The 13,322-nt window shown below is 47.4% G+C and overlaps 1 protein-coding gene across 3 annotated transcripts in view; it reads left to right on the top strand.

Annotated features, from left to right (window-relative positions):
- The window catches only part of LOC119164359 (synaptotagmin-1-like), a 144,876-nt gene that overhangs the window by 77,831 nt on the left and 53,723 nt on the right, over positions 1 to 13,322 (top strand). The window lies entirely within an intron of this gene.

Here is a 13,322-nt window from a genome sequence, read left to right as displayed (position 1 = left end):
GAAAGAGTGGAGAAGTAAGATACTTTGTTGTTCATAGTTCTTTTGGGAGACTATGTTTTACCAATAATAGTGTTTTCTTGCATTATTCGTAGTCTTATAGCATTGCATATGCTCCCAATCACGCTATAGCCCTCAGTAAGACTGCAGTGTACATATACATATACATAAATAAATATTATGGTGAGTACCGCAAGCCGGAACTATAATAAGATTTTTCTCATTCTGGTAAATTTTTAACGATACGCATTCATGGAATTTTGGCCAGTGTTTATATATTAGTTGATGCAAATAAAACTTACATGACGAGTCTAGGTTTAATGTTGAGCGCCCTTTTTATTCTGTATTACCCAGTGATAAACACAACGGCCTGTATGCCCTATGTAGCAGCTTCGACTCCCTTTTCAATACTTAATGCAACACTGTTAAAGTAGCGCTGTTTGTCTCTTCGGTGAATCTTGCAAGGATAGCGATAGCGAACCAATACCTTCACTTGAGCGTTCATGGTCCGCTCCGGGGCAACCTGCGTATGCTAGCGATTTTCACTCAAACACGCTGAACGAACTGCGAAGCGAATACACAGAATGACCGTGCGAGCCGTGAAACCTGGCACACACCTCTCACTTCGATTGCGGAGTCAGTTAGATGAGGGGTAAAGATGTGTCCACTTTGTGTTTCTCCATTGTCTTGTCGCCAAGCTCATCACGTCTACGTGAAACTGCGCTTCTCAACACCGTAAAATATATGCACTTCCCTGCACTGCCTCAAGACACCACAACTAGACACCACAACTTTTAGCTAAGCCTTAGCGACGCTCAGCTAAAAGTGCCAAGGGAAGACGGTTTCTTTGACCCACGTACTACACTGCCGCAATATTTACGAAAGCAGGATACCACGAACAGGGAAGTTTGGCTGCTGTAAATTCCAACTGTCGTGCCATGACACACTATCGGACCACACTCAAAGATGACTTATACCTTTCCTCTCAAATTACCATTTAGCAAATTGCTTTGTTCTGTTCAGAGGGATAATTCTTCAACAAGATATTCCGCTACTGCTAACCTTTCAATATTTCAACAAGTGATACTGTATTTTTCGTAGCTATGCTGCCTCGCAGAAGACAGCTCTGCTTGATGAAGCCATGGCTCCAGCAGCACTCCTTCCTTCAAAATTCAACATTTTTCTGAACTTCTCAGGTTGTTTGTATTATACGTGGGTATCTGTGGGCAGATTAAGTAAGCAGCACCTAGGCTTCTTTACATTTTTTGTCGTCTAAAAACTGGAAGAAATGGTCAGGATCTCATTAAATAGAGAGGAGATAAAGGTTCTCTGGGCGGCTTTGCGAAAGGCTTTTAAAATAATATTGTACATGCGAAAAAAAACCTATTTGCGTATTGCTATTTTCTAGCTGACCCGTGAATTTGATCCTGTTTCAATAAATAAGGATTAGAGGTTGGCTGAAGTTGATCTGCTTCGTTAAGAAGACGTTGCGTTCCTTATCTTGTACATTCTACGCTTCGCGATTTTTCCTTGCACGATACGTTTTTTTCTCATACAACTAGAATGTCCCAGTCTTTAGGAAAGCCTTTTGGTAAATTTACATCCGTGACTGGTTTTATTCTTCGATCATTCCTCCGAAAGGTGCTTGCTTATATGCTAAACACAAATTCACATAAAAAGGCAAGCTCTACAGGTGACCTTATTTCGTTTTCTACATCTACTTGTGTAGGTTGAAGCACAGCGTAATTGGAATCTTTCCGCAACAAGCCCAGCTCGTCAGTCTTTTTTTTTTGGGTGGGGGGGGGGGGCGGTTTAACCAAATCCTACGCCTTCAGAGAAATTGAATTCCGAGACGCTCGCTGGGTTCTTTTTTTTTTGTCGGTAAAAGGGGACTAGTATGTGCTGTATAAATAAAAGCTTAGTTCTCTCAGATATTTTGTAAATCGTTTTTTTTTTCTAGCAACACCCTACATTCAGTCTGCCTACTTCTTGATATAGTAAACGAGTTCAAGCTATAGTTGTGCTCACATTTCTGTTGCCAAAAGAGGCAGTATTGAAGAAGTGGAAAGATCTCGTTGCTTGCAGGCACAAAGTTAGTTATTTTTTTGTTAGGTAGTTAGTTGAACAGACAGACAGACAGATAGACTGATAGATAGATAGATAGATAGATAGATAGATAGATAGATAGATAGATAGATAGATAGATAGATAGATAGATAGATAGATAGATAGGTAGGTAGGTAGGTAGGTAGGTAGGTAGGTAGGTAGGTAGGTAGGTAGGTAGGTAGGTAGGTAGGTAGGTAGGTAGGTAGGTAGGTAGGTAGGTAGGTAGGTAGGTAGGTAGGTAGGTAGGTAGGTAGGTAGGTAGGTAGGTAGGTAGGTAGGTAGGTAGGTAGGTAGGTAGGTAGGTAGGTAGGTAGGTAGGTAGGTAGGTAGGTAGGTAGGTAGGTAGGTAGGTAGGTAGGTAGGTAGGTAGGTAGGTAGGTAGGTAGGTAGGTAGGTAGGTAGGTAGGTAGGTAGGTAGGTCAGCAGGCGTTATTTGTGCGGCAACAAGTTGCTACAACTCTTCGAAGTTACGTGCTGGTCTGCTGTTAAATTTTCGTACAGGGATAACAGTTATCCTTAAAAATGAGCCACACAACTTATAACCCTCGCAACATGTGTGTGCGTGTGCACGCGTATTCGTCCCGTATATGGCAACGTTAGAGGAAGATGAGTACACGACTTGTTTCAAATACCTGGACGTTCGCAATTAATTGTAAACTGATGACAGCACTTTTCTTTATACTCTTCCACGCCAATGCAGCAGCTAAGCAAGCTCAACCCAACTTGTCCCATTAGAGTTTGCATTAGAGCTTGCAAACATCCTTTGAGCATATCGTTTTTATCGTCGAGCAGTACTGTTCAACGCTATAAAGGTAAACATAACGACAGGCGTGGTGTGGTGAGACGCACAAACAAATCAAAGCAGTATTACAAAATTTGTATCGAATACTGAGGCAGAAAAACATCACTCAGAATAACCTGACATGATATAAGGTAGAGGCGGCACATTCCAATTTCAGTTCCCCATCACCAAGCTGAGGCCTGAAATAAGAAGAGACATTTCAATGAAGATACTTTATTACTGCTGTTTCTTTGTAATATTAGGTCACCTGTTCCGCCATCTTTTGGCTGCTACAACCATGATGCCCTGTTCAATTTGCCGCGTTTTTTTTTTTTTTTTGCCAGCCAAACTTCAGAATCGAGTGCGTGTCCCTTCCTGCCTGTCTAGACTGCCCGCACAAGCTCAGTGTGGTGCAGCAAAGGCAATCACGCCGCAGTTCACGCGAGATTGATTTATATGTTTCGTTCGGATCCCATGGCGTGACCTGGTTTCGACATCGCGTCGTGCTACATTGGGGAAGTAGAGCCGCACATTTTTTCCAGCCGTCTGTGTTCTTGTTCTCCGCTTTTCAACCACGTGTGATGGGGGCAGGACATCGCCGCGGTAAGTGCACCGGGTTTGAAACCAAACCTTGCCTGGCGACGCAATGGTAAATGTAAGATTAACAACTCGAAATCGGGACAAGATAATTCATGAACTATTTGTGATTTGCATTGCCCATGAAATCTGGCTCCCATCTGCCTCCTGATTTCAGCGCAGAAGGTTTGCTTCTCTTTTCTTGGCAGTTCAGCAGGTAATCACTCAATGAGCAAGGCGTGCGTCCGCAGCTGGGGTAGCTGCAGGGAGTAGCTCAGCAAGTACCTACCTGCTGAGCTCTCTCGGGTAGCCGGCCCAGCAGGTACGCTACCCCTGCGGAGCTGCCCACAGATATCCCACCTGTTGAGACACCTCTACCTCAGCAGATAGGTCCCCTGCTGATTTGAGCACAGATATCTTACCTGATCAGACATCTCTACCTCAAACAGGTAGGTACCTGCTGAGGTAGAGGTGTCTCAACAGGTGGGATATCTGTGGGCAGCTCAGCAGGGGTAGCCTACCTGCTGAGCCGGCTACCCCTTACTCAGCTGGTAACCACCTATTGCTCAGGGCTCCCACTACTCAGAAGGTGAGCTAACGAAGCGTGTAGCAGTAAACATCACACTGTTATTGTTAGAGGCGTGTATTCTTGATCATGGCAGTCTCAGCTCTATGGGGATGAAATGCAGCTAACTCCAAAAACGGCAAGGTGCCAAACTTAAACGTCCGCTAATGAACTCATGCTGGTCAAATTAATACATTGAAAGTTGTGTGCGTGATATTTATTATTCTCATGTTGTTGTTTTTTTCATTCTATATTCGTAAAGTTGCGAACGTCTAAGACAGGATTATTAATCTGCCATATGATGATCAGATAGATAGATAGATAGATAGATAGATAGATAGATAGATAGATAGATAGATAGATAGATAGATAGATAGATAGATAGATAGATAGATAGATAGATAGATAGATAGATAGATAGATAGATAGATATACAGACAGACAGACAGACAGACAGACAGACAGACAGACAGACAGACAGACAGATAGATAGATAGATAGATAGATAGATAGATAGATAGATAGATACATAGATAGATAGATAGATAGATAGATAGATAGATAGATAGATAGATAGATAGATAGATAGATAGATAGATAGATAGATAGATAGATAGATAGATAGATAGATAGATAGATAGATAGATAGATAGATAGATAGATAGATAGATAGATAGATAGATAGATAGATAGATAGATAGATAGATAGATAGATAGATAGATAGATAGATAGATAGATAGATAGATAGATAGATAGATAGATAGATAGATAGATAGATAGATAGATCATATCGTCACGGGGTCGAAACGTGGACGAAGGGAGCAGGCTGTGAGCAAAAGATCCAACTGTTTATTTGGCCGAACTTGTGGCCAGGAAGCTAAAAATTAAGACACAGCAATACAAACTGTCACTGATAGCTGTGAACACAGCAAAGACAGTAAATCAACTGACAAGTGAGGAAGCGCGTCGGCGCTTTTACACATGCCGTGGCATATTCCAGCGTAATCTCTAGTGGTCGCATGGGTTCCATATTAACCTGTAATGTTTGCGAAGTGGCCGTAATCTTAGAAAACTATCCCCTACAGCCCTGCAGCTTCTCAAACAATGCAGGCATGGTTTGCGCTCAAAATAACTAGCAGTTTAACGAGGCAATAACAAAACCTAAAGAAAGAATGTGACAATATCCTGCCGTATTTACGCGTGATTTATTCACAACTGCCACGCATAATGCCTTAGATAGCACTGTAAATAGCTTGACCTATGGTACTGTATAAAACTGCAATCACGATTTCCATATTTCGGGATCGATATTCAATATCTTGCAAATATATGCAAAGTATATTCGCTCAAGTTTTTCCTATATTTCGAAAACTACGCACTTCGAGCAGTGACTTCCATAAACAAAAGAGGTACTGCCACTTTTTTTCTTTATCAGCCCACAAGTAGAAGGGAAGATCTACTGGTTTCCTTGTACTTCCAAGTGCTCGTTGTTTGTTTGTGTGCTTGTTTGTTTTTATGAACCTTAAAAGTAGTCACATAAACTAAAAAATATTCGTGCTTCATGTAAAACTACTGCAAAAAAAAAGAAAACGACAGCACTCCCACGGTGTCATAGTATGCAATACTTGTTTTTGTTTTGCCCCAGACGAACCCTCAGCGGGTCGCGATATGAAATAACGCCTAGGCTACTTGCCAAACTCTCTCTTATTTGAAAACCTTTTGATAAGCTCATATTTATACCATTCGCAAATGCTGTCTGCACAACGCCGGGTCTGTGCAAAGGAAAACTTCTTTATCGTCTTCTATACTATCCCTTTTATTCTATTTACGGCCATGGTACAAAACAAGCGAGTAAACGATAAGTGAACATAGAGACATGTCCAGTGGTCGGGCAACCTTTGACCTTTTTCATCTGACTCCCACGACCACTGCCTTTGCAGTTTCTCAAGTTCTCAAGCCTAATTGCTTCCCCTTTGGTGCTTCTGTTCACCGCGTGGTTCTCGCCTCGTCGGTTACCATGGTGACGTATGCCGATATTGTCGAACCAAGTGAAAATAACAACTGAAAATTGATCAAATTTCTTTTTCTCGACCCGAAGTAGCGGTATCCTCGCTACTCTGCATGCGGAGAAAACAAACACCCTAACTACTGAGTAAACAGACGCGCTCAAGCTTGAACTAAGGGCTGTCATTCCATTGGATGCTGATATATAAGTGTTTTTTTTTTCAAGCCAATAAAGTTTTAATAATGTGCCAACGTTTTTTGGAAAATTCTAAAACGCATTGCATAAGTACTGAGCTTTGTTAGCCTTGAACTTTTGCCTTCGGAAAAGCTTAGCGTATTTTCGGTTGGATGCCTCCCCGCGTTGTCGCTACATTGCGAGTCTCTAGCCTTTGCGTTCCCTAACTTCGATCAACTTATTAGTAGTTTCCTTGTGGTTTCAGGCTGATAGGCCTGAGCCGTTTCTCCTTATTTTTTTTTTCACTTTGATACACGTTTTGTCACTGTTGAAGGCAGTGGTTCTTCCCGTTCTTTTGCCGCGAATCTGTCTAAGGCAAGTTTCGGGTGTATGGCGTCTGCGGACGAACGACTATCGTAACAAGAATTTTCGGCGAACCTTTCAAAATCGACGAATACCGCGCTCCTTTTTCCTCGAAAAGAGATGGACATGGCGTAGAAATTAGCATAACAGAGCACGATTTCGCCCGCATTGCGCAATGACCTGAACAATTTAGCCTTTAGGGCAAAAGCACATCCGTAACAAACAAATGTCGTGCGATTTTGCAACTTTCGATATACAACGGCGTTTCTTATGAACTGGGGCATTTAATTTTGATATCTGCACTAGGCCACTGTTCATGGGGTATGTGTCACTCGCAGAATAAATACTAGCGACTCTGCGTATCTTTCTTCACTCGTTATAATAAATAACGCTTAGATATAGGTTGTTATAGCAATGATCATTATACCAGGCCCACCATGGTCACAATTTTGTTACCTTCCATTTTCGAGGCAGTGAAAGGGCTCTAGATACCGTTTTTCAGGCTACATAGCATAGTCTTCTTCAGTTTTGCGTAAGCACTCTCTGCATTTATATATTGCTGTTGTATACCTTGTTTTGCTGCTTTCTCCCCCAAGAACTCCTGAAGCATAGAATCTATGTACTCTAAAAAAGACATCACCTTTAGTAACACAAATTGACCGCGTCAGTACAAATCCACCAGCATTAAAAAGTTCGAACATGTAGTCTGTAATATCTTTTGGCGTCATTCATCAGCGGATTAAGAGTGACCCCAAGAACTCTGAGCGGGAGCACTCCACTTTGGCGGAGGGCAACAGAAGGAAATCTACCAATGGAACACACGCGCTCTCTCTGGAGCAAATGGCCGGGACAGAATGGAACGAGATGCGCGCGTGTCTCTTATTAAGTGTGAATACACTTTATAAGCGACCCCAAACCATCCACCGCCGTCGGCGGCGTCCGCAGACTTCTCTCTATCTTTAAATGAAAGAGGACTTGGCGGGCCGCAGCGCGACGCTCTACCGAATAAGCCACGGACGCGACGCTGATATCGGTGTCAGTAACCGCCTATATCCCCTCCCCCTTCGCTCGCTCCTCCGCTCTCCTCGCTCGCTGCAGCTGCGCGCGCACCCCTCTCTCTCGCGCGCCCACCTTCTCTCTCAGTCTCCCGTCGAGAGCGGGTCGTGAGGGGGAGTAAAGTTAAAATCCGTTGGCATTCGCCAGTGAGTTAACGTAAACTGCCCCGTGTGATCAAATTGCGATTCCCAGGAACCATTACACCATAAAGGCACCATAGTGTGAATAATAAATATAATAGTGCGAATTAATAAATACTCCTCATAGCATCACCCCGTGTATTCGCACTTAACCATGTTCACCCTCGGGGAAATGCTGCCAGAACCCAAGAAGACCAACACCGGGCACTCCACCAATGTAAAGTCTGGGACCCCGTCGGAGCCTCCTGTCTTGGTCAAGGACTTCCCACCCTTGACACCCGTCCAAGCACAGGTGAGCTGTTGTGGTGGGGCAGTCTCCGGACCTTCCTCTTCTCCCTCCCCTACCGAAACCACCCTACAGCAGCAGATAGGGGAGCTCAGGCGCCAGAACCAAATTTTTGCGCGCAAAATTCAGGAATTAGAAGCCAAGCAGGTTGGGACATCCGAGCCATTGCAGGAAGCCGAGGCAGAGGACGGGGATGACGGCTCTTCCGTCACATCCCGCCTCACTAGCGTCTCGCGGCAGGACGCGGACACGGTAGTTGGACCAGCTTCTATTACCGGATCCATCGGTCGCATTGAGTCCCTAGAGCATAAAACCGAGCAATTAGAGGCGAGCGTGGCAGCCCTCGCCACTCAAATCATGTCGGCAGTCCGCGAGTCCTTTCAGGACATGTTCACGGCAGCCTTAACGCAAGCACTTCCCGAAATTGTGGCGCAGGTCTCTAACTCAGTCCTTAAAGCCGTGCAGTGCAGCCCTGGGTTATCGCCCAAATTAAAAAAATTGCCCGCAGCTTCCCTCGGGGGAACACTGAGGAGGATGCGGACCATATAATTGGTTAACGGGGTGTTAAAGTGCGACTTACTTGGGTCGATGGCTAAATTGGTTAACGTGGTTGTGAAATGGGGTGTTAAATTGCGACTTACTTGGGTCGATGGCTAAATTGGTTAACGTGGTTGTAGGAGGGGGTGTTAAATGAGTGAACACGTACACACGTATGCGAAAGGGCGGCGCTGGTCGAAGGGACGTCGATCATTGTGTTTGTGGATTCGTTGGAATTCATTTCACCGCGACCTTGGACGTCGACGCGCCGTACAAACCAACCGACGAGCGGCAACTGAGCGAGCGAGCGCCGACCTTGAGTATATATACAGCACGACGGCGCATGCACTGTCAGCTGTTGAATGTTCTCGAAGCGCGACGCCACATGCGCGTCCACTGGAGAATCAGGAGAATTGTAGATGTCGAACGCGGTGTGTAGAGGAGGAAGGGTGCACAGATGGTGGAGGAGTGAAGCGCGCGCGGTGTGTAGAGGAGGAAGGGATGCACAGATGGTGGAAGAGTGGGCGACGGCGCGACGGCGCATGCGCGCGCGTCAGCTGTCGAATGTTCGAGAAGCGGTGCGGACGCGCGGACGGCGCGGACGGCGCACTACAAGGCGCGAGTATAAATTGCTCCGCATCTAAAACACCACTCAGAGCGACTCCCCGCAGGTTAAACGCAAGCCGGCCTCCCGTCAGGCAGCAGAAGGAGGCTTTTCGGGGCTGGCTCCAGGTCCGGACTGGTCCTCTGCACCGTAAATAAATACTAAAAGATGGCTACCCGATCTAATAAACAAGCTAAATATCTACAAAAATATGAGAATATACAATGGAACTGCAAGGGTTTTAGAGCCTGGAAAAAACGGTCGCACCTCCAGCTCTACTTGCAGTCCCTCGGAAACATGCCCGCCTTGCTTGCTTTGCAGGAGCCAGGTTTGGACGTTAAATTCTCTGGCTATAGCACTTTCCAGGGGGGGGCCTCGTCATGCATCCTGGTGAACAAGGCATATACCGTGATTCAGGTCGATTTAAACTTAAGTACTGAACAAGAATACACAATGGTCAGAGTACTGCCTCTCAGACGTCGCGACCAGTCAATACACATCCTAAATATATACAGCCCCCCGCATAAGCCCCGCGTAACTTTTAGCGAAATCTTTCTCCGGGCGATCAAGTTGGCAGACAAGAACCTCTTAGTGATCGTGGGAGACTTCAATGCTCCCAGCCTTCACTGGGGCTATCACTACGAGAAGGCCAGAGGACGTAAGCTGGCGGAGCTTATCTCCACCCTTCGCCTCACGCTGCTCACGGATCCGGCGTACCCCACTCGAGTAGGGAACTCGGTAACCCGTGACACGTGTCCGGACCTCTCTCTCGTAAAAAATGCTAAGGATGCTACCTGGGAGAACTTGGGCGATTCTCTGGGCAGTGATCACTGCCTTCTCCGGGTCACACTCCTGGAAAAGTCAGCTCATAAGAAATGCAGTCAAGCCAAGTTGACCGATTGGACCCAATTTCGCAATCAGACTATCCCTCCCGTACTATTTTCTGGAGGCAATGCAGAATGGGCTCAACACGTAAACAACATTCAGAAAAGACTTACTACTACCCTCCAAACCAACGAAGAAATCCCCGCAGCTGACACTCACCTCCTACACTTGTGGGAGGCGCGCCGAAGCTTAACAAAACGTTGGAAAAAGCAGAAGACTAATCGCAAATTACGTATCCGCATAGCCCAACTCACGGAACAGGCTGCAGCGTATGCTGCCGAACTCTCAGATTCAAATTGGATAGCCCGCTGCGACGCCGCAGCTCGTCAGATGAGCTCGAAGGGGACATGGCGTCTCTTTCGCAGTCTCACAGATCCCTCTCAAATGAGATGGGAGGCGCAGAAGCAGCTCCGGCGAGCTCTGCAAGGGTACCAAGGCACTCCGGCACAGCTTGCGGATGCTCTGTGTGATAGGTATCTCTGTCGTACGGAGGACCCGGCTGGGCCGGCGTACACGTACTCTGGTAAGCCTAACCACCAACTCGATGCCCGTTTTGAGTTGCATGACCTTAAAGCGGCTTTAGCTAAAATGCGCAGGGGTACGGCTCCGGGGCTGGACCGCATAACAGTAAAGCTGTTGGCAAACCTCCCTGACACAGCCTACCTCCATTTATTGGAATACATGAACGAGATCTGGGATGGCCGTGCGATCCCTTCCGAATGGAAAACGTCACTTGTGACTTTTATCCCCAAAGCAGGCAAGGCCGTGAATACGGAAAATCTGAGGCCCATATCACTGACTTCGTGCGCGGGCAAGCTTATGGAGACGATGGTACGGGATCGCCTCTCCCCATACCTTGAGGGCAAGGGCTTCTTTGCAGACACCATGTTTGGGTTTCGCCCACACATGTCTGCACGGGACGTCCTTCTCCATAGGGCTGTCATACAGCCCATAACTATGCAACACAATGATAAAGCCATCCTCGCCCTTGATCTGAAGGGGGCTTTCGACAATGTTAAACACAGCAGCATCCTGGCTAACTTGAGCTCCACCGATTGCGGGGCTAAGGCCTTTGCATATGTCAGAGATTTTCTCTCTAAACGCCAGGCACTTCTTCGGATCGAGGACGAGGAATATGGCCCGTACATTATGGGAACACGGGGTACCCCACAGGGAGCAGTGTTATCACCGCTCCTTTTCAACATTGCTATGATGCGCCTTCCAAGCGAATGGGCCAGGGTGGAAGGCACACAACACGCAGTATATGCCGGCGATATTACAATCTGGACCACTGAAGGGAGCCTTGGTGAAATGCAGGAACGCCTTCAGCAGGCCGCATCCATAGTCGAGGCGTATGCCAACGATTGTGGACTCCAATGTTCTCCAAACAAATCAGAGCTTCTGCACATTAGAGCGAAGCCAAGAGATAAGTCAGCCATACACATCTCTCTGTCTGGGGTTCCCATCAGAGAGGTGGAGGAGCTCCGGATTCGGGGCCTGTTCATTCACCACAGACTCAGACCGGACTCCACTATAGCGAAACTCAAGAGAATAGGTGAACAGGTAGGGCGCATGATCCACCGCGTTTCCAACAAGCGGGGTGGTCTGCGGGGCAGGGACGCGCTTCGGCTTGCCCATGCGTTCGTTACTAGCCGGATCCTCTACACCGTCCCATACCTTCGCACTAACAAGCAAGAAGACGAAAGAATAGATGCCATCATTCGTAAGGCTACTAAACGAGCTCTGGATCTCCCGGTGGCAAATTTCAACGCCAAACTGAGGGCGTTAGGTGTGCTCAACTCCTACCAGGAGTTGCAGGAGGCCCACCTTATGAATCAATATACGCGGCTCGTGCAGACGGCTCCTGGGCGCCGCCTGCTAAACCGCTTACATATACAGCACACTTGCACTGCAGAGGAGGCGGAGCGTATTCCGGAACTGTGGCGGCATATGCTCTCGGTCTCTCCACTCCCCAGTAACATGGATAAGCACACGCACGAAAGCAGAAGACAGGTGCGGGCTCGGACGCTTGAGAGGCAACACGGCTCCCGACCTGGTGTGTTCTACGTAGATATAGCAGAGCCTTCGCCCACGGGATTTTACACGGCCTCTGTAGTTCACCGGGAAAAGCATGTCAATGGGCTCTCGGTCCGAGCACAAAATCCAGAGCACGCTGAGGAAGTCGCGATAGCGCTTGCTGCTGCGGACCCCAACTCGAAAGTTGTCATCACAGACTCCCGGAAAGCATGTGCTCATTACTTGGTAGGAGAGATATCCCCCCTAGCCAGCCGAATTCTAAAACGGGCTCTCGCTGATCCAGCCCCGAAACGCATCGTATGGGCTCCTGGCCATCAGGGCTTACGAGGTAATGAGGCCGCTGACGCGGCCGCCTGAGCGCTTACCCACCGGGCTCCTCACCTTGGCTCTTATGACTCGGAGGCCAATACACCGCTGCTGCGGTTCAAAGAAATTCTGACCTATTATCGCGACACTCACCGCCTTTACCCGGCTCCTGCAAAGGGGCTGAGTAAGGCGGAAGAGCGAACTCTAAGGCGCCTGCAGACAGGTACTCTACTCTGTCCTGCAATCCTAAAACATTTCGATGCGAACACAGATGGGCGGTGCCCACACTGTGGAGAGACGTGTGATATCTTCCACATGGTATGGGCAAGTCCGAAAAATCCCCAACTACCCCCTTCCCCTACCCCTTCCCGAGAGGCATGGGAGACTGCCCTCCTCAACTGCTCATCACTAGAGTCTCAACGGGCTCTGGTGAGACGGGCGCGAGTGGGGGCCTCGTCATGCGGTGTCCTGGACTAAGGACGCCGACCATGTAGCGGGGTCATGCTTTGGCCCCGTACCTCACTCTTTTATAATAAATGTTTTTCATCATCATCATCATCGGGGAAATGCTTGGGAGTTTTTGCTTGAGTGGAGCTCACGTGAGCTCCGACGCAAGGCGCAACTAACGCGGCCGGCGTCCGCGTCCAAAGTTGGCACCGTTTCAGGAAGTTTCAAGGTGCAAGGCGCATGGGACTTCCGGTGGAATACACCGATTTTTTTGGAGTAGAAAAAGTTGCTCCATGGAGTGGATCCAAGGAGGATTAAAAAAAATTGCTGGAGTGGAAATGACTGCCCAGGAGTGAAGCCGCTCCACTGGCCAGATGGCGGCTTTGGTGGCCATCTTACTAGGGGATGATAAGTTATCATCGTTCAGCTACTAAAAACGAAGCGTTTCCATCGCAC

Source organism: Rhipicephalus microplus, chromosome 8 (genome assembly GCF_043290135.1).
Source record: "Rhipicephalus microplus isolate Deutch F79 chromosome 8, USDA_Rmic, whole genome shotgun sequence".
Lineage (NCBI taxonomy): Eukaryota > Metazoa > Arthropoda > Arachnida > Ixodida > Ixodidae > Rhipicephalus > Rhipicephalus microplus.
Note: the sequence above shows the minus strand (reverse complement) of the source record. Positions and strands in the feature narration are given on the sequence as shown.